This window comes from Amblyomma americanum, chromosome 7, assembly GCF_052857255.1.
Source record: "Amblyomma americanum isolate KBUSLIRL-KWMA chromosome 7, ASM5285725v1, whole genome shotgun sequence".
NCBI lineage: Eukaryota > Metazoa > Arthropoda > Arachnida > Ixodida > Ixodidae > Amblyomma > Amblyomma americanum.
In genome coordinates this window covers 144,131,267-144,139,111 of record NC_135503.1, presented here as the reverse complement: position 1 = coordinate 144,139,111, position 7,845 = coordinate 144,131,267, and the positions used below count along the sequence as shown (strand labels likewise).

General features: G+C 50.7%; 1 non-coding gene across 1 annotated transcript; it reads right to left on the bottom strand.

Annotated features, from left to right (window-relative positions):
- Positions 1-3,546: 3,546 nt before the first annotated feature.
- On the bottom strand, positions 3,547-3,628 carry TRNAS-AGA (transfer RNA serine (anticodon AGA)). Its single transcript has one exon. It is a non-coding gene; the product is annotated as a tRNA-Ser (tRNA).
- Between the last annotated feature and the right edge of the window lie 4,217 nt (positions 3,629-7,845).

Here is a 7,845-nt window from a genome sequence, read left to right as displayed (position 1 = left end):
TTTTCTTTTCCCCGCCAATCCCCTCACTTTAATAGGGTAGCGGATCGGGCTAGTTGGTGCAGATTTGACATTTTCAGAAGCGCTAAAATACCGAGGACGCAGAGGGAACAGACAGGGACGAGCGCTACTTCCAACTGTTTATTTCGTAAAACCACAAGTGCTTTAAACAGTTCTCGAACGCTTTTATGACACGGCAGTAAACTACACGTGCGAGAATACACAGTATAGCTACCGAGACTAAAAGAACCAAGGAGATAAGTGCACGATTACGTTGATACCCTGAGGAAGGCAAGTTCTTTTTTTGACAATGAAATGGACGGTGAGCTTACACAAGTGCTACCCAGTGATGCTATGTTCTGTGCTTCGATAATCTCTCGGGTTAGTTGCTCACGACTACGTCCGATGATGTGGCACTGATTTAACAATGGAGCACAATTGCGGCACTTACTGCAGTGAATGGCTAGGTTGCTTCCGAAGGAATTTTTAACATTGTTGTTGTGCTGGCGTAGCCGGTCATTGAGACAACAGCCCGTTTGCCAACATAATTTTTGCCACAAGATAGAGGGATGCAGTACACAACACAGTCTACACAGTCCACGTACGCTGTTTGGTGTTTGATACCACATAATTGTTTGACAGAAGAGTAGGGTTTCGTCAGCTTGCAAAGCTTGTTTAGCTTGTTAGGGGCCGTGAAAACAACTCTAACATCTGCTTTCTGCGCTACCTTTTTTAGGTTGTGTGAAACAGTGTGCACGTAAGGGAGCACAGCAACCTTTTTTCTCTCACTAGACTTATTTGCGATTTCGTAGCGACCGTTCAGGTTCCTAAGGACGCGTTCTGCTACCGAGATCTGAAGTGGAACCGGGTAACCAGCGGCGGATAACCGGTTCACTTGTTTATGAAAACTACGGGGCATGCAGTGGTGGCAAGATTTCGTCAATGCATTCCTGAAACAAAGTGCAATCACTCCTCGCTTAACCAGCTTAGAGTGCACTTTGTTTCAGGAATGTATTGACGAAATCTTGCCACCACTGCATGCCCCGTAGTTTTCATAAACAAGTGAACCGGTTATCCGCCGCTGGTTACCCGGTTCCACTTCAGATCTCGGTAGCAGAACGCGTCCTTAGGAACCTGAACGGTCGCTACGAAATCGCAAATAAGTCTAGTGAGAGAAAAAAGGTTGCTGTGCTCCCTTACGTGCACACTGTTTCACACAACCTAAAAAAGGTAGCGCAGAAAGCAGATGTTAGAGTTGTTTTCACGGCCCCTAACAAGCTAAACAAGCTTTGCAAGCTGACGAAACCCTACTCTTCTGTCAAACAATTATGTGGTATCAAACACCAAACAGCGTACGTGGACTGTGTAGACTGTGTTGTGTACTGCATCCCTCTATCTTGTGGCAAAAAGTATGTTGGGCAAACGGGCTGTTGTCTCAATGACCGGCTACGCCAGCACAACAACAATGTTAAAAATTCCTTCGGAAGCAACCTAGCCATTCACTGCAGTAAGTGCCGCAATTGTGCTCCATTGTTAAATCAGTGCCACATCATCGGACGTAGTCGTGATCAACTAACCCGAGAGATTATAGAAGCACAGAACATAGCATCACTGGGTAGCACTTGTGTAAGCTCACCGTCCATTTCATTGTCAAAAAAAGAACTTGCCTTCCTCAGGGTATCAACGTAATCGTGCACTTATCTCCTTGGTTCTTTTAGTCTCGGTAGCTATACTGTGTATTCTCGCACGTGTAGTTTACTGCCGTGTCATAAAAGCGTTCGAGAACTGTTTAAAGCACTTGTGGTTTTACGAAATAAACAGTTGGAAGTAGCGCTCGTCCCTGTCTGTTCCCTCTGCGTCCTCGGTGTTTTAGCGCTTCTGAAAATGTCCCTCACTTTAAGTGTGGCTATTTTCAGGGAAAGTAGAGGATCCATTTCGACAATGAGGTGAAGAGACCCACAGCATGGCGCTTACCTTTCACGTACAGCGTATTGCTAGACGCTTTGTTTAACGCCCGGGTCATCGGGTCAATCGCCGTGGCCTTGCCGCAAAGGTGAACTTGCGGCGACTCGCCTCTCAGGTGAAAAGTTCAGGCGCGGCTTGAAAGCAGGCCTCCGGGCCTGGGCAGTTTCGCTGGAGGCTCCTCTCTACTGGCTTAGTCTCATTGGCCTCTTCGTTGCGAGTCGGCTCATGAGGACGCTTGACGGGCGCACTAATGGTCGCCAAGCGGCCGTCGCTGTCATTCATGCCCTCCTCACACACAGGTTGGGGCACCTCGGTTTTTGAAGTGCCTGCAGATCCGCCGTCCTCTGCCATTTTGGTTGCCATAGATCCTGGCAGTTCAGGCTGCTCCCCATGGACACTGGGTGTCCCGGTGACCTCCGCCGAAGACGGTGAGGAAACCAAGGCCACTGCTGCCTTGTCCGCTTCTCCTGCACCCTTAGCCGCCTCCTCAGCTTCAGCGGCATCCATTTGCAAATCCGCCTTTCGTCGTCGACCGTAGCTCCCGTTGCCGATGCGAACACAATCAGCGTCGCCATGACCGAAACGTTTGCATTTCGTACAGCGAGGAATCTTGCATTCTCGCCGCACGTGCCCAGTGCCGCGGCAGCGCAGGCATTGCATAGGCCTACCAGGCACAACTACAAGTGCCGGCTCTCCCGCAACTCTTAGCTGATGAGGAACGTCTTCAACTGCAACATCTGGCTTCATCTGCAGTAAAACAGTCCTTGTAGTAGAGGCTTTTTCTGTCATACCTTGAACTCGCCGCCGTTCACGGGTCACTGCGGTGATCATTCTGAACACTGCAAATGGCGTTCTTATGTCCTCGTCATCCACGCCGGGGCGCATCCAATGCAGCCGCAGTTTGACATCCTGGTCCTCAGGGTCGATGATCACGCACCGCCCCCCTTTAACTAGCATTTCCTTCACGGCGAGCAGCCGCTTGGTTGCATCAGAAGTGCTCAGGGTCACTGCCCATAAGTGGTTAACCTGGTACGCCCCACAGCAACCACGTCAGACAGGGTTCCCGTCATGGACAGGGCATCTCAGAAGTCCTCGACTTTGAAGGGCCCAAGTCGCACATCGCCATGAAAAAAAAACAGCATATAACACCACTCGTCCGGTAGGCAAAGTTGGCAAAAAGAACTTCGTACTCTTTACCTGCATCTGTAGCATTCCTGTTTCCGCGGCCGGCCTGGGCCGCTATCGCTGCTCCAACGGAGCCCATCCTACATGCGTCCGTCACACTCGGTGGCCGGAAGTATAATCCACTCGGCCACGACTGCGGGTCTCCAAACTATAGCGCAACTGTTCCAATTCTTCTGACGTATGACCTGCATCTGAATAAAACACGGAAGCACCGGTTGTCAAGGCACGCAGTCGACAGGATTCGAGCCTGTGCAGGGGGAGACCGTAATGTACTTCTAGTCCAACGCCTTAACCGCTCGGCCACGACTACGGTTGTCCGAGCTATAGTGCAAGTGTTCTACTTCTTCTGACGCATGACCTGTATCTGAATAAGAAACGGAAGCACCGCTTGTCCAGGCACGCAGTCGACAGGATTCGAACCTGTGCGGGGAGAGCCCAATGGATTTCTCGTTCATCGCCTTAACGGCTCGGCCACGACTGCGGGGCGCTGCGTGTTGCCCTCGCTGAAGAACTCCAAGGCTTTTACTGTATCGAAAACTTCAAGGAAGAAAGCATATCTCGTGTTACAAGATGTGCAGAAGAAAAACTGGGGACTCGTCAGAAATAACATATGTGAACTTCTGCTTGAGGCCGCGGCATTCTTCGCCGCTTTTGCAAAAGCCATTGCTGTGGCTTTGGCATTGCCAGTTACCACTTGCACTGTCGATCGCTCCTTCAGTACAATGAAGAGAGTGAAAACCTGGCTACGCTCAACAATTTAATACAAATGACAGGCTGGACGTCCTTTGCATGATGTGTCTGCATCGAGACCGCGTAAGGATGAATTTATCAGCCGTGTCATCATGCAATTTGCCCAGAAAAATCCGAGATGTCTGCAGTTGCTAATAAAGAAAGACTGACGGACTGCAATTACGTGCTGGTGAACATATTGTGTTGTGTGCTGGTCATCAGTTCACGCAAGTCGAAAACCCGCACGCAGCGAGACTGACCATTCTTCACGAGGTGGTATTAACTTCGCATTTTACTTTTAAGTTTAATTATTTCTTCATTAATAAAATCCAATGTATGTTCTCAAAGCCTAGCACTAATTTGCGGTGTCTTATTTTTGTTTCATGTGCGTAGTTTAGACGACAAATATTGCCTTTTTGGTGCTAATCTTGCCCCCTCCCCCCCCCCCCTTATGCAAGAAATTCCGCGGACGGCTTTGCATGTTGCGACCTTTCCCCGCCACATTTCTCGTCCCGATTAGAGACGCCTAGTTACGCGTCGCAGCCTTTGCTCTCCAGATTACAGCCGCCTCGTTACACATATCGTAGCTTCAGCACCACACCGTCAAAAGTCGCTTGTCTTGTCCATCAGATCAGAAGCACGTAAACCAACGACGTAGTCAGGGAAAGCTGCAATCGTCCCGCAGCTGATCGCGCCAAGGGAAGGCGATCATAATTCGCCGAGTGCTTTCTTCGGGACTTGGCGACGACGTTTCCCACTAAGGCAGCCACATTATTCAGGTGCTCTCGCTATCACCCCAGTAAAAAAAAAACATTGGAACCGATTGGATCTTCCAACTAGTCTTTCCAATTGGAAGCAATTAGTTCTAGTTGTTTTTAGCCGCCCGACCGATTGAACCCAACTAGACCAGCCAATTTGACCCATTTGGCCAGGCAGTTACTGCATCCCTGGTATTATTCACAAAACATAACTCACCATTAAGTTTCGCAAAATACGCAGTGTGAGAAATATTTCTGCAGCAACATATTATTAATGCACAAAAGGGCAACAATTTGTGAGGGCTGTAGGGGGACACTGTACCTGGTGCGGAATCGCAGAATTAAAATTAGTATATATTTATGTAAATCAATGCCAACAGACACGCATACTTCACACACGAGATACACTGCAAATTCACTCCAGTGACTAGTAGCATCGACTGATGCAGCTCAGAAGTGGAGGAAGTAGAAGTGCTTCGTCATCTTGCTTGCGGCCGCTCGGCAGCCTGAGCAGTTTTTCTGTCCCCGATTTGGTGGCGCGTAATAATCGTGACAAATCCGGTGGAGGCGCTGGGTACGCTTCCAGACCCGCGCAGGATACCACTAACTAGCACGGATCTCACCCCGGCCCCCAGTGCCGCAGCAGCCGCATCCTTAGAGCGTCCGCTGAATTCGGACCCCTTCCGGCTGCAACAAGGGAGACGCAAACTTGGTCTTCGGAGGAACCAGCTGCCATGGCAACTGAGAACAGGCTTCCGGCGCAAATCCTATGTCATCTGCCGCGAACACACCCGTCGTTTCATGGCGACATGTTTGAGGACGCAGAGGATTGGCTCGAGATCATCGAGCGTGTTGCCCGTTACAACGGCTGGAGCGACGACCGCAAGCTCCAGAATGCCTATTTCGTGCTTGAGTCGGCTCGGACATGGCTCGAAAACCATGAAGCCTCATTTACATCCTGGGAGGCCTTCTGCAGGAACCTCATTGCCACTTCCCCGAATGCAGACTGTCGAGAGCGAGCAGAATTTGGGTTACACTCGCGCAACCAGTGCCACAACGAGAGTGTACGCACGTACTACGAGGAGATGACCCGCCTTCTTAAACGCGAGGATCCCAACATGTCGGAAGACAAGAAGCTTCGCCACCCCGTGCAGGGTGTCAAGCAAGAGCGTTTCGCGGGACTCGTGCGCAGCCCACCGCGCACTGCGGCAAAGTTTCCCACCGAGGCGACCACTATGGAGAAGACGTTGAAACAGCGAGCCCCGATCGAAGTCTCATTGCCGGTTAAATGGAGGAAAGCAATGGCAAAAATAAAGTGGAATGAGAAGTAGCCTGTACCTGCAAAGCATCACCAGGCTTAAACCAATCAAAGAAGAAATGAACAGGGCCCATTGGGCCAAAAGGTTAAATTTGGTAGAGAAAGCCAATTGGAAAAATAAAATGGTGGGCACGGTAACTGAAAACGGTGTCCTAAGGGCGCAACGATCACAGAGGGGTGAAAAAATCCCCGCGTAGGCTGGTTTATTGCTGAAATATGAATGCTTTAATAAAGTATGATAGTGCCCAGAAAATGGGGGAAAAAAGGAAGCAAACACAGGGAGACAGAGAGTAAAAGGCAATGAGAGTGAACGTGTAAACGTAGAGACGAAGGTGGCAAAAAGGCAGGTGAAGAATTGTTGAAACAATCTGAAAAAAATAGAGACAAACACAGGAAAAGGAAAAAGAATAGTGCACGAAAAAAGACTGCCCTGGCTGTTGGAAAAAACAAACCACACACACTCACACCACACACACACACACACACGCCGCACACAAACACACACGCGCGCGGAAACCGTGACATGTGACTCACAGAAGAGCGGACGTCCAAAACGTCCACCTCGTGTGGCCTGATCGTCTCCCCTGCGAAACCACAAATGTCGTGGGAGAAAGAGAAAGAGAGAGAAGAAAGAAAAGCAAAGAAAGATTAAAAACAAATGAAAGATCACAAGCAAAAGTAAGGGTGCTTAGAGTTAGAGGCCCCCAAAGCATTCGAGACCGGCTCTCAAGGACAAAAGCGAGGCCAGCAGACGACGATATAAAAAATAAATAATAGGTAAATTAATAAATAAATATAAGTAAAAAAACGGGGTAATCAGGGCGCCTCAGTGACGCGCCCCCAGGAGAGACTCGAATATGAGATTTGTTGGCCCCGATCTAGCACGCCAACAGACGAACTTAAAGAAAAAAAAACAAAACCAGTCAAGTGGGGCCAAGGAGAGGAATCTACATCTTTAAGGCAGAGAAAAAAAAAGTGGTAATAGGGGCGCCCCAGCGACGCACCCCCCGACGAAGCTCGAAAGAGATTTGTTGGCCCCGATGACGCGGGCCAACAAACGACGTGAAGGCCCCACTCCCGAAGGCCGGGCAGGGCTACGAAAGGAAGTCTTGGAGGAGTTAGGTGCTGCGCCGAACGTAGTCCGGAATGGCAGCCCCAACTAAGGCAACAATTCTGCACAACAGCGCGCACGAGCGGGGCTCACTCACCCAGCCAGCGGCGCCAGAGCCGAATTTCGCGCCCCGTCGTGTCCAGGCAGGCCGGCCACCACCTGACCAGTTAGTGGACAGTCAGTCAGGTAGTGTCGTACGTCGCCTGAAGGCGCCCCGCATGGGCATTCAGGCGACGACGCTATGCCAAACCGATGAAGGTAGGCAGGAAACCGGCCGTGCCCAGTCACGAGCGAAATTATGGGGCATGGTGGCGGAAAGGTCGGGGTTATGTTGAGAACGTCGGGCACACAGGAATAAATTCCGGTGCCCTCGTTATTTTCACGCCACCAAGAGGCCCACCTGGCGCGGACGACGCCGCGAAACGCGGTTCGAACGGCCACCCAGGAGCGCAAAACGACCCTCACTCGAGGGGACAAGCTTGCGCGGGAGGCAACAATGTCGGCAATTTCGTTACCTAGCACTCCCGCGTGTCCCGGAAAGCGAAAGAGCCTGAGCGGTCTTTTCGGGACGAGCGCTGAAAGATCTGATTTTATGTCAACAATTTGGATATCACGCGTGGCGTATGCTGCGAACGCTTAAAGAAGAGAGAGCGAATCTGTGTAGAAGAAAACTGGGTGCGTCCCCGGAAGCGATCGCGCAAATCGGACCGCCTCCGCGAACGCAACCAGCTCCGCAGCGTAAGGGTTTGATGCCCCCTCCACCCGAAACCGACCGACCGTCC